The 12561-nt window shown below is 42.2% G+C and overlaps 1 protein-coding gene across 1 annotated transcript in view; it reads left to right on the forward strand.

Annotated features, from left to right (window-relative positions):
• Positions 1 to 486: 486 nt before the first annotated feature.
• IRAG1 (inositol 1,4,5-triphosphate receptor associated 1) overlaps positions 487 to 12561 on the forward strand; it is a 204183-nt gene continuing 192108 nt past the window's right edge. Inside the window, exon 1 of the mRNA XM_073578388.1 lies at positions 487 to 650. The gene's annotated coding sequence lies outside the window, so the exon portion shown is untranslated. The remainder of the gene's footprint in view (positions 651 to 12561) is intronic.

Genomic DNA, 12561 nt, shown 5'->3' on the forward strand with positions numbered 1-12561 from the left:
ATTTCTTGATAAATAACATTACAGTAATGGAGTCTATGATGGGAATGACCGCGCCGCGCACTATAAATAACTGCCGGGTCCCCCTGGAGAACTGCGCCATGTTGCTTTGGGTCCTGGCCTTAGATATATACAAGCATCAGGTTTGACATAGAACAGATTTCCCAGCGAGGTGTCTTCTTCACATATGTGTCTTGGCTGCAGGAGATGAGAAAGGGGGGAAGATCCTTTAAGAACTGCCACAAGAAGAAACAAGACATTTTTTTTCCCTTTCCTCTTTTCTAAAAGTTTATTTATTTTGCTCGGAAGACCCGGACTCTGAGCATTACATGTAGCAAAGAATTTAGAGACGAGTTTCTTCAGCCAAATGCAGCATTGACCTTAAATGGTAAAAGCTCCCAGGAGTGATTGAGAGGGCGGCCGGAGGAGGGAGAGGGGAAAAAAAAAGGGTAATTTGCTTTTTTGGATGGTAATCTGCATAACCAAGAATAAACTGCATTTTCAGGGACGAGCCAGGACTGCAGCCTTCCATGTAATGAGGACGCGAGTCCGTGCAGAGGAGTCGTCCATTGATGCACTAAATGCTGCTCCACAAGTAGAAGGTCCTGGTCGGACATCAAGGAGACAGCTCAATGTAATGGAACATAAGGCAGGTAAGAAAACCATTTTATTTCAGTTTCATACAAAGTACTAGATTCGACTTGGTTCAAGGAAAAAACTCGGATATGTGCACAGCCCCATGGAGTAACATTGGTCTGATGTTTTGTCGGATCGCACTCGGACTGAAAATACTGTCATGGTCACTAGGTATTAGGCAGGGTCTCTATGGCGGCTTATTGCATGCAAGACGTGATCTGGTGCAGCACCAACTCACATGCAATACTTTTAAGAAGGGGAAGGTCCAAGCAGGCGGATGTGCCTATATATTTCAGTGTCAGGATATTACTGTGGAGGTGATACACTTAAGCCGGTTTCACACATACGACATCCACAGTCCGAGGACGGATTGTGATTTCGGGACCATCCGTGAGTCTTCTGACCCTCACCCCACAACCTTATTTATGCCTATAAGACTGTTGAGTTCAGGTCCGGAGACCAGCGGCCAGTCCGAACATCACGGCCCATACCCGGACTGTCAATGTCAGACGTGTGAAACCGGCCTTACACAGATATTTCCCTAGGATGGCAATTACGGTACTTTTCCATTGTGACTGTCATCCCTTTAACTATTATAATAGACAACAAGGGTCCTTTTCTCAGACCTGGTAGAAGTGACTCTCACTTTTATCCATCACACATTTATTTTAATGGTTATTTAGCTTTCGCTATTCTTGGCAATACTTGATCATTAATACAAGTGTCCGACAACAGATCATCATCTCTGCAATCAAAGAGTCACAGTCTTTTAATCATAGTTTGCCAATTGTTGGCGCTGCCAGTTGGACCATCTATGGACCCCCTCAAGATCAACTATTGCTCTTAGCACAGACCTCTTTAAAGTTTGTTTTCTAGGGCTTTTATGGTATATTAACCATAAACCTCCTGTACCAAGAATAACCTCTCTATTGGGAACCATTAACCATAAACCTCCTGTACCAAGAATAACCTCTCTATTGGGAACCATTAACCATAAACCTCCTGTACCAAGAATAACCTCTCTATTGGGAACCATTAACCATAAACCTCCTGTACCAAGAATAACCTCTCTATTGGGAACCATTAACCATAAACCTCCTGTACCAAGAATAACCTCTCTATTGGGAACCATTAACCATAAACCTCCTGTACCAAGAATAACCTCTCTATTGGGAACCATGGACCGGAAAAATGGATTCAATCAGTCTTTTATGGCATGTCTTATAAATGCACCATAATATTTTATCATGGGAAATCTTTACGGCATTTTCAGCTTTTAGTAGCATCTATCAATATCTCAGTGTCGTGATTATAATTCTCATTACATCCCTGCAGACTGTTGCACCCTACAAAATGCTGGGTGCTGTAGCCCCCTTATGGATCATGACTTACTCCTTTGAGGGGTTCTCTTAGTTCTCGGCACCCTATAACTGGGATATAAGGAGTCTTGCTGCTCTGTGAAGGCATTAGTATAATGTTCGGCTTTTGATTAGTGTGTGATCTAGCGGTTTTTCCAGCGTTGGAGACAACTCATTAATGGCAGTCATTACTTACGAGATCCCATCGATCGTACTTTACCTGGTAGGTAACATATAGTGTCTATCTAGTGACATCGGGTGCATGGTTTGGCAGTAGATACAGTGATACAGAATATCATTTTGTGATGCAGAAGACAATTATTATTATGAGTACTATTTTGTGGCATGGGGTATTATTTAGTCCTATAGAATCCATCGTGGCCACCATGATGGATCTATGACCACCTTGTACAATCCTTTCTGTATTTTTAAAGCGATCAGATTTCCATTACAAAATCTGCACTGGTTTTTGCCTCTGTGTATTCTTGCCGTGAAAATTCCTCAGCAGATTCGCCCCGTGGGAATGAAGTAAGATCATCTTTACGCAGCCAGAGCCTCTTGCTGACGCAGCGGTCTCACGGATCAGCTGTATCACAATCTATAAATTAGATTTCTTCATCAACAAAATGTAACTTTGTAAAACAATATTCCACAGTAGAAATACAATGGATACAAGATATCAAAATATTGCAAACAGCAGAGAAATGAAAATAATCCTTCATAATCTATTAGATATTGGTGAAATAATACCAAGATGGTGTCTAAGCTACAACATTGCTGTAATAATACCACCCCAATGGTCTAATATTACCACCATGTGTTCCATAACAAAAGATCTCACTTATAATATTGCCCCAAGGTCCGTATATTATCCTTAGGGCTCGTGCACATGACCGGATTTTCAGTCTGAGTGCGATCCGACAAAACATCAAATCGCGCTCGGACCAATTTGGGGCCGGCCACATGCCCAATTTTTTTTCCTGGGTAGAGCCTGTCTGCAGAAAAAGTCGCAGCATGCCCGAGTTTGATCCGATATTCGATCACATACAAGGGAATAAGTCCATGGAAAGCGTCAGATGACATTCGAGTGCAGTCCGATTTCGGCGGACTGACAGAATGGAGAAGATGGAGCAATTTTTTTTCTCCTTCTACTCATCCGAGAGAATCGAATCACACTATGATCAGAGTTTGATCCGAGTGTGATTAGCATAATCAACCCGAATCTCTTGGATGAGAGAATATACGGCCGTCTGCACCTGCCCTTATAGTGCCCAAATCATACCACTATGGTGCTAGATACTTCAGTACTCTTGTAATAATACTTTACTGTCCATATATTACTTCATTACTGCATATATAATGCTACCATATATCCCCACAGTGCCCAAATAATGTCGCCATAGTGCTCAGACCCACACCCATCGATCAATAGGTTACCACCTGTCTTAATAATGAGGGAAAACTTATACTTGGTGCGACTCAAGGTTATGTATCATCCGGCCTGACGTTACTATAAAGTCAATAGGTGAATATCCTAAATGGCTAAGTATTTGCTACTATTGTGCAGCTCAGCCTTGTGGAGCTAATGACATCAGCAGTGTTCAGATCGTTTGTTACAATGTATCAGTGCCGTTAAGATGAACTGAAACATATTTTCTCATGGTTAAGACAAAACAGCAATCGTGAGCCTGAGAATGCTAACCAGTCCCATAGAATCCCATCATCCGTCTCGCTGTCCCAGGGTTTCCGGTTATACTATTGTTGTGGTATCGGGATAACATCACATTGTGTTCTCGGGGTCTATATACAAAACTGACTTATAATCATAACAGCAGACTGAATTATACGAGGTTTGAGGAAATTTACACTTGTATTTCTCGGTATTTCCCCCTCTGGATCCAGTCCAAACATCACATTCTAGAAAGATAAATTATCCTAAGTCCCTGCTGGTTCCTGCTGTTCTCCCACGCTGAGCTGCACATTTTGGTAAATTGCTGACTACTTTCTATTAATATCCATCAGAGATTTCAGCAGTGTTATCATAATTATCACCGCTAAGTTTATATGCCTCTTGCTCTGATACAGTGTCCTGGTGTCCTGGCTGTGATACAGTGTCCTGGTGTCCTGGCTGTGATACAGTGTCCTAGTGTCCTGGCTGTGATACAGTGTCCTGGTTGTGATACAGTGTCCTAGTGTCCTGGCTGTGATACAGTGTCCTGGTGTCCTGGCTGTGATACAGTGTCCTGGTGTCCTGGCTGTGATACAGTGTCCTGGTTTCCTGGCTGTGATACAGTGTCCTGGTGTCCTGGCTGTGATACAGTGTCCTAGCTGTGATACAGTGTCCTGGTGTCCTGGCTGTGATACAATGTCCTGGTATCCTGGCTGTGATACAGTGTCCTGGTGTCCTGGCTGGGATACAGTGTCCTGGTGTCCTGGCTGTGATACAGTGTCCTGGTGTCCTGGCTGTGATACAGTGTCCTGGTGTCCTGGCTGTGATACAGTGTCCTGGTGTCCTGGCTGGGATACAGTGTCCTGGTGTCCTGACTGTGATACAGTGTCCTGACTGTGATACAGTGTCCTGGCTGTGATACAGTGTCCTGGTGTCCTGGCTGTGATACAGTGTCCTGGTGTCCTAGCTGTGATACAGTGTCCTGGTGTCCTGGCTGTGATACAGTGTCCTGGTGTCCTGGCTGTGATAGTGTCCTGGTGTCCTGGTTGTAGTATGGTGTTCTGGTGTGCTGCTTGTAATATTGTGTCCCGGCTGTGAATTATAGTGTGTGGGCTGTGATACATTGTCCTGGTGTCCTGTCTGTGATTTGAAGGTCCGGTGTACTGGCTATGATATGGTTTCCTAGCTATATTATTATGCCCTGACTGTCATAAGAAGTCCTGTTGTCCTAACTCCTGGCTGTCATATGGTGTCATGGAGTCCTTGCTGGTATCCTGACTGTGGTATTGTAGCTTGGTGAGCTCACTGTGATGCTATATGATATCCTGGTGTCCTGGCTGTGATATGGTGCTGGTATCCTTATATCGTAGGTGTAATATTATGAACTGGGCCAGTTAGCTGTGATATGCTTTCCAGTCTACAATATCCAGATGTGGTGGCCTTGTGTCATTTTAATGATCTGGTACTCAGGCTGTGATATTGTGTCCTGACTAAGATATGATGTCCTGTCTGTGATATGGTGTCCTGATGTGTTCAATAATATGTGATGTCCTGGCTGTGATATGGTGTCCTGGTGGGATGGATAAGATATGATGTCCTGGTGTGCTGGATTAGATATGATGTCCTGACTAAGATATGAAGTCCTGGCTGTGATATGGTGTCCTGGTATGCTGGATAATATATGATGTCCTGGTGTGCTGGATAAGATATGATGTCCTGGTGTGCTGGATTAGATATGATGTCCTGACTAAGATATGAAGTCCTGGCTGTGATATGGTGTCCTGGTATGCTGGATAATATATGATGTCCTGGTGTGCTGGATAATATATGATGTCCTGGTGTGCTGGATAAGATATGATGTCCTGGTGTGCTGGATAATATATGATGTCCTGGTGTGCTGGATAAGATATGATGTCCTGGTGTGTTGGATAAGATATGATGTCCTGGTGTGCTGGATTAGATATGATGTCCTGACTAAGATATGAAGTCCTGGCTGTGATATGGTGTCCTGGTATGCTGGATAATATATGATGTCCTGGTGTGCTGGATAAGATATATGATGTCCTGGTGTGCTGGATAAGATATGATGTCCTGGTGTGCTGGATAAGATATGATGTCCTGGTGTGCTGGATAAGATATGATGTCCTGGTGTGCTGGATAAGATATGATGTCCCGGTGTGCTGGATAAGATATGATGTCCTGGTGTGCTGGATAAGATATGATGTCCTGGTGTGCTGGATAAGATATGATGTCCTGGTGTGCTGGATAAGATATGATGTCCTAGTGTGCTGGATAATATATGATGTCCTGGTGTGCTGGATAATATATGATGTCCTGGTGTGCTGGATAAGATATGATGTCCTGGCTAAGATATGGAGTCCTGATGTCCTGACTAAGATATGGAGCCCTGATGTCCTGGCTGTGATATGATGTCCTGTCTTTGGTATGGGGTCCTGGCTGGAAGTTCTGGATGCGATATGGTGGCTAGGCTGCAATATCCAGATTTGGTCTCCATGCATTAATTTGGTGTCCTGGCTAACATATTGCTGAAGTCTTGGTCAGGGGCTACATCAGTCATGTCATCCCAGAAGGCTTTTATACTGAGACCAGCTGGGAATAGGTAAGGATTATGGAAGCCTGGGAAGTGCCAGTCGAGTTGAGTATTGGGATTTTAATAAAATATGTGGTGCTGTTTTTGTCAGGAAAATCAGTGTAAAATCTGCACCAAAATCAGCAAAGCTTGGTACGGATTAGCTGCTGCAAATACTTCTGCCGATTCTTGCAGATTTGTTTTCAAAATTTTGGGCAGCAAATCCAATGTTAACATACCCTTGGGGTACAGCCACATAGGAAGCACCTGCTGTAAAACTTCCGCTGTAGAAGTTCAAACTCCACAATATATTGTGCAAATTTTACTGCAGATTACACAGCAAAAATACTGTAGGTTTTCTGTAGATTTCAACTTTTGCACGGTTGCAATCCTTAATGAATAACCACAGCTAAAGTTGACATGCTGCAGAAATGAAATCCACAGTGTGTTTGTAGATTTCCAGATTTTCTCTGCAGCACTGTATCTGGATGGAAATCAACCCGTGAGCAAGCTTTTGGGTTGAATTCACACGCAGCAGAGGTGTTGCGGAAATTTCTTTCACAGCCCCAATCATCCACATGAGGTTTGCAGAGATCAATCAGCCTGACACCAAATCAATCCCATTCAGATATATGAAAGGAAATTTCAATTGCAGAAATTTCTGCAATAAATCTGCCGTATGTGATCATATCCTTAGGGTATGTTCCCACGTGACATTTCGCTGAATATTATTGTACTAGGATATCCCAAAATCTCACCCACAAACTGCAGAGAAAATCTATAGTGTAAATTGTCCCAACATTGTGGAGTTGAGAAATCTTATTCATAATATTGCTAACTGCAGTAAGTAGTGAATTCTCAACCTGTCGAATCTGGACTGTAAAGCTGTCTGTGTGCTAAATTTCCATCTTAATGTATGGATATTTTTGGATAGAGCTTGTAAAAACTAGCAAATTTGCAATTTACTGCTTATTAAAATTTTCAACCGTTCTTGAGAAATTACTGTATTACTTTTCTTTTGTTTACAGCTCGTTGTCTTGGAGACCGACCACCGCTACTCGAAAACAGGACATGCACAGTGCTTACAAATTCATTTCTACTACGCACTGCTTTGAAGTTTTCCAGGATTGCTGAAGAATACTGTTGCCTCCTAATCCCTCCCAGCTTCAGCACGGGGCTTACAAGCTAGACAGCATCGGTGGTCGGTGTCCTAGGCAACGAGCTGTAAACAAAAGAGAAGGAAAATGTTAATATCTTAAGAACGGATGCAGATTTTAACAAGCAGTAAAATGCAAAAGTGACATATGTTCATGATGGATTATATAGCACCAAAGTTAGAGCAATGAGAAGTGTAAGGGTAAGTTGACACATGTAAATCTGATACCAAAAACTTCACAAAAAATCTGCATTTGTTTCCTTAGCAGATTTTAATGCAGGTAAAGCTATGGCTTCATTTCTTAAAGAGAATGTGTAATCTGAGAATGACTTCTTGTTTAAATCAGGTTTTTGCGTGACAAGTATTTTTTAAAAAAATTGACACTTTTTTTTCATTTCGCGGTCTGTACAACAAAACAAAATTAGTAACCTTGCTATTTTTTAGATCATATGCATTGTCCTTTCAGAAAGTTTTCAGCAGTCTCGTTATCATCAGAGGCAGGATTACTATGACAGGTAACACCTCTGATAGCACAGGATCCACCAATCACAATTGGCAATGTTACAGCTCACCTCCTCTCTCTCCCTTCACGATGACCTTTGTACACGCTCATTAGAATAATGCAAAAGATAGGGACGGAGTCTGATCCATGCAACTAATGTACATGTGGATTTCCTGAAACAACAGGATTTTAGAGTCTAGAATAATGCATGTAGCCGGTGTGAAAATTGCAACATTTCTCATCTAGATTTTTATGCAGAATGAAAAAAATTAACATTGGAAAAATAAAATAAACAAAAAAACATGATTTAGACTATAGGTCATTTTCTGATGACACCCTTCCTATGAATAGCAATGAATGAAATCCGTGGTAAAAAAAAAAATTGTTAAATGTCCACGTCAGAGAGTACATGCTCCCATTTTTTTTTATGCCATGAATCACAAATTTCGCAACTGAAATTCTGCAACAAGTGTTCATTGTGCAAATCTACCCTAAGCCTTTTTGCAGAGTTTTCAGGACAGAAGAAACTGAGCGGAATGTTCAAGTTTTTGAAGATTTTTGGAGGAGGATTTGAAGAGTTTCTTTTCAGTTTCTTATCCAAAAACTCCTCCTGAAGCTCCTTGTGCACGTATCCCATGGGAATGTTCAAGTGGACCTTTTTTTTCAGGAAGAAAAGCCCAATATCATTTTCAAAAGAAATGCACATTAGAAACCTAGTCGTTTTTTGTTTTTTTCAATGAGATTCTGATACAGGTTTTGAAGCAGATTTTGAGCCCTTTTCAAGCTTTTTTTTCTATGTCGTTTCTGTAGCCTTTTGCCGTAAAATTTGGAGCGGATTTTATGAGACGGACTCTTCAAAAGTTTTTTGATGTGGATTTTGGGGGTCTCCCTCTAACCTCCCTGCTAAAAAAACATCCACTGACGACTTCACCCTCATTTACACTACGTATGTTCCTCCACAGGTTTCTCCTGCACAGAAACATCTTAAGTCAATCCCAAAACACTGGGTCAATCACTACAGTTATGGCCTCATTCGCTTGACACTTGTTATAATGTCATCTTGTGCATTTTGTGGACACTTCACCCCTGGATCTGCCCTGCGATGCCAACACCGGCCGGGCTTGTAGCAGTCTAGCTGTACCCTTCACATGCAGCCATAAAGAAAAACTCCATCCTTCTCTTGCCGGAATGAAATAGTTCAGATCCAGAGGGTCGAGATGTAAACAATTATCGTCTTGATTTCTCCTTGGCAAATGGATGGTATGAAATGTCCCATCACAGCTCAGAACTTCAGATAGTTTCTGCGTGAGTCACAGCAATAGTAGAAGCTATTGTTTAGCTGGAAGATGCAGAATCTGAGGTTGTAAAGAGATGAAAGTAACAAGGAGGAGGAGAGACAGTGGTGTAGAAAGAGAATTGTTGCTTCTCATGATTTATCTCCATGCCAAATAAAGAAAGGAAAAAACTTCAGGGTAAGTATTTTAAACAATAAGTTAGGGCAGAATAATGCTTTAGTGGGTTTTATTTAAAGAGATCAGATCTACGAGGATCACACAATACATCTCTACATATAATTTATGTTAATAAATGATGTTTTAAAGCAGGGGTGCACATTTTTTGGTCCAAGGGCCACATTAGCATAGAGTACTCAACAAATCCTAAGGGCAGCAAAAATGTTTTAAGGGGTAGCAACATGAATACATCACTAGAACCACTATCAGTACATTAATACATCACCAGAACACGTTTTTGGAGCAGAAACCGAGTAGAATCTCGCCGAGTCTTTCTCATAATCTCAAAACTCAAAGTTTTGAGGATTTTTAAGCATTAACATAGCCATGAAGCACGTTTTGGATTGCTACATGTGTACAAGATTAGAATCACCATCAGGACATTACTGAACCACCCGGACCACCCTCACTACATGAATGTGGAGACAAAACCACTGTCAGTACATGAATGCGGCACCAGAATCACTGTCAGTTCATGAATGCAGCACCTGAACCACCAACAGCACATTACTGAACCACCAGAACCACCCTCACTACATGAATGTGGAGACAAAACCACTGTCAGTACATGAATGCGGCACCAGAATCACTGTCAGTTCATGAATGCGGCACCAGAACCACCGTCAGTGCTTAAATGTGGAGCCAGAATCACCGTCAGTACATGAATGAGGTGCCAGAGCAACCGTTAGTACATGAATGAGGTGCCAGAGCAACTGTTAGTACATGAATGCCGCAACAGCATCATCGTCAGAACATGAGTGTGGTGCCAGAACCACCGTCCATACATAATCACCAAGTTTAGTACAGAGATCAATTACAGTGTGAGATCAGCCCCATATACAATTGTGTTGCATGAACATACAACTATCAGTATGTCCTGAACAATGGTAAGGAGATACTGGGAGTTATTACCAGTCGTTATCAGACTGCGAACCATACAGGAATCACAGTACGGATGAAATGCAGGCAGTATGGCAAATAAACATTTACATCCAGGTATCTTATAAGTGATATCTTCTCTAATTGAAGTTATTCCCATCCCTTTTGTCCCCATTTAGTACAGTTGCCATAATGAGATTCCACGCCCAGAACTCATATCTGCAGCTTTCCCTTTTCTCCGTCTTTCAGCAGCACTTCACGACACCGTGCCCTTAAAAATAAAAGTATCATGATATTGCTCCATAAATAACACTATCTCCCATGCTGCTCCCCTGAATAATTGCAGAATAATTGCTGTGCTTACTGCAGAAATTATCCCTCTTTTTAAAAAAAAAAAAAAAAAAAAAACAATTTGCAATTAAGGTATCAATAAAAGTACAAAAATCATAACAAACCCCATAAAAGTACAATTTTATTTAAATATATTAAAACACCACCAACCAGTGTTTTCACACCACAAAAAAAACAAACACTGTGAAAAACCACAACCCAAAAACTTGGAGCATATTAGGTTCCCTGATATGGTGTCTATGCTTGCACCTTCCTGACTGCGGGGGTTGGCACCCTAGGAGAGAGCGTTTTGGCGCCCCCGCTCCATGATGGCTGTCCCTGGGATCCCTAGATGCACCCTACAGCCACTATTTTCCCCTACCCAAAAAGGTAAATAAAGGAACCTCCACAGACGGCCCTTCTCCATAACATCCCCCCAATCTGCCCCTCTCCATAATATTCCATCCACAGTGCCCCTCTGACAAATATTCCCCCATACTGCCCCTTTGCAAAATGTCCCCAACACTGCCTCTCTGCAAAATACTCCCCTCTGAATAAAGTACCCCACTCCTCAAGCTATTTTATTTCATAATATTAAAAAACACCATTTTCCCAGTGAAAAAAAATGGCAAATGCCACAATACAGAAAAAAGACCTGCACTGAGATGCTGCAAAAACCCTGCATTAGACCTCTCTGACACCTTCCTATTCGTGGAGGTTGGCACCCTAAAGATCACGATTTTTTGGCGCCCCCACTCAACGAGGACTATCCCTCGCTCCCCTACCGGTCCCTGATATCACAGGTGTGAAAACAATATCCGATAGTGCAGAGATGAATTGTAAAAATGCCCTAGAGATAATGCAAGCAGTCTCCGAAAAAAATGCATAAAAACAAATTACCACAACATGACAATCAAAGGTCCACCATATATCTGTATTAGATGAGATATGCCCTGACAATGGAGCATACATCGAGAATAAAGATTAGAGGAGTGACCACTTATCATGCATGGTGTCACCCCAACGCGTTTCCCCGCACCAGCGGTTCATCAGGAGGCATAGAAGATGAATATGATGTCGGTCATGTCAGATACCAAGATGCAAAGTGATGGCTACAGCGGTCAGAAGAGGCCAAACTTATAAAGCCCCCAGATAGTTGCTACAATGAGCCCCGCCTATCTAATCGCAGGCATTTTAATCACGGAAAAAATCATGGCTAGTTCCACATATACCAAAATAGTCACTCACATGGGTGCATCCGGCTGTACCATGCCGTCAGGACCCAGCGTGCGCTCCAGTGAGGAACGCAAACAAAGATGACCGCGGGAGCTTCCGGTCGCCGGTACACGTCACCTCCAGGTTATGCATGCCCGGAGGCCTATACAATATGATTATCACCATGAAGCCAGAAGCAAAGATGGCAGCGGGAGCTTCCGGTCCCGGAAACACGTCACGTCCAGACTGCGCATGCCCAAACACTTAGATATCATGCGTCTTGTGCCGAGCCTCTGACTCAACAGGATTAGATAGCGACAATATAGCTCCATAGATGGGCAATTAAACACGTTGCACACACCGCATAGTACTTGTTAGATGTATGTGACCTTTCATAGAGGGCACAGATGTTCTTATAACGCTGTAAAAGTGGAACAATTAGACTCCAAACAGAACAGATTATTAAAGAACCAATGTATAGCTAACGCCACACAGTATGGCACATGTATCAAACATACTCTGACATGCCATTATGATCCCACATATTGCTCAAAGAATACTGGGCACAGTTATTCAATCAGGAAATATTAAATAAAACAGGTATAGGACATGCACTCGTTCATCCCATCAGGGGAAAGGGACCGTAATCTAAAGATCCATTCACATTCACGTCTCAAGATGATTTTATCCAAATTCCCTCCCCTCTCTCTTGGTTTCA

This window comes from Dendrobates tinctorius, unplaced genomic scaffold, assembly GCF_039654945.1.
Source record: "Dendrobates tinctorius isolate UK_male_01 unplaced genomic scaffold, ASM3965494v1 ptg000059l, whole genome shotgun sequence".
In the NCBI taxonomy this organism is placed as follows: Eukaryota; Metazoa; Chordata; class Amphibia; order Anura; family Dendrobatidae; genus Dendrobates; species Dendrobates tinctorius.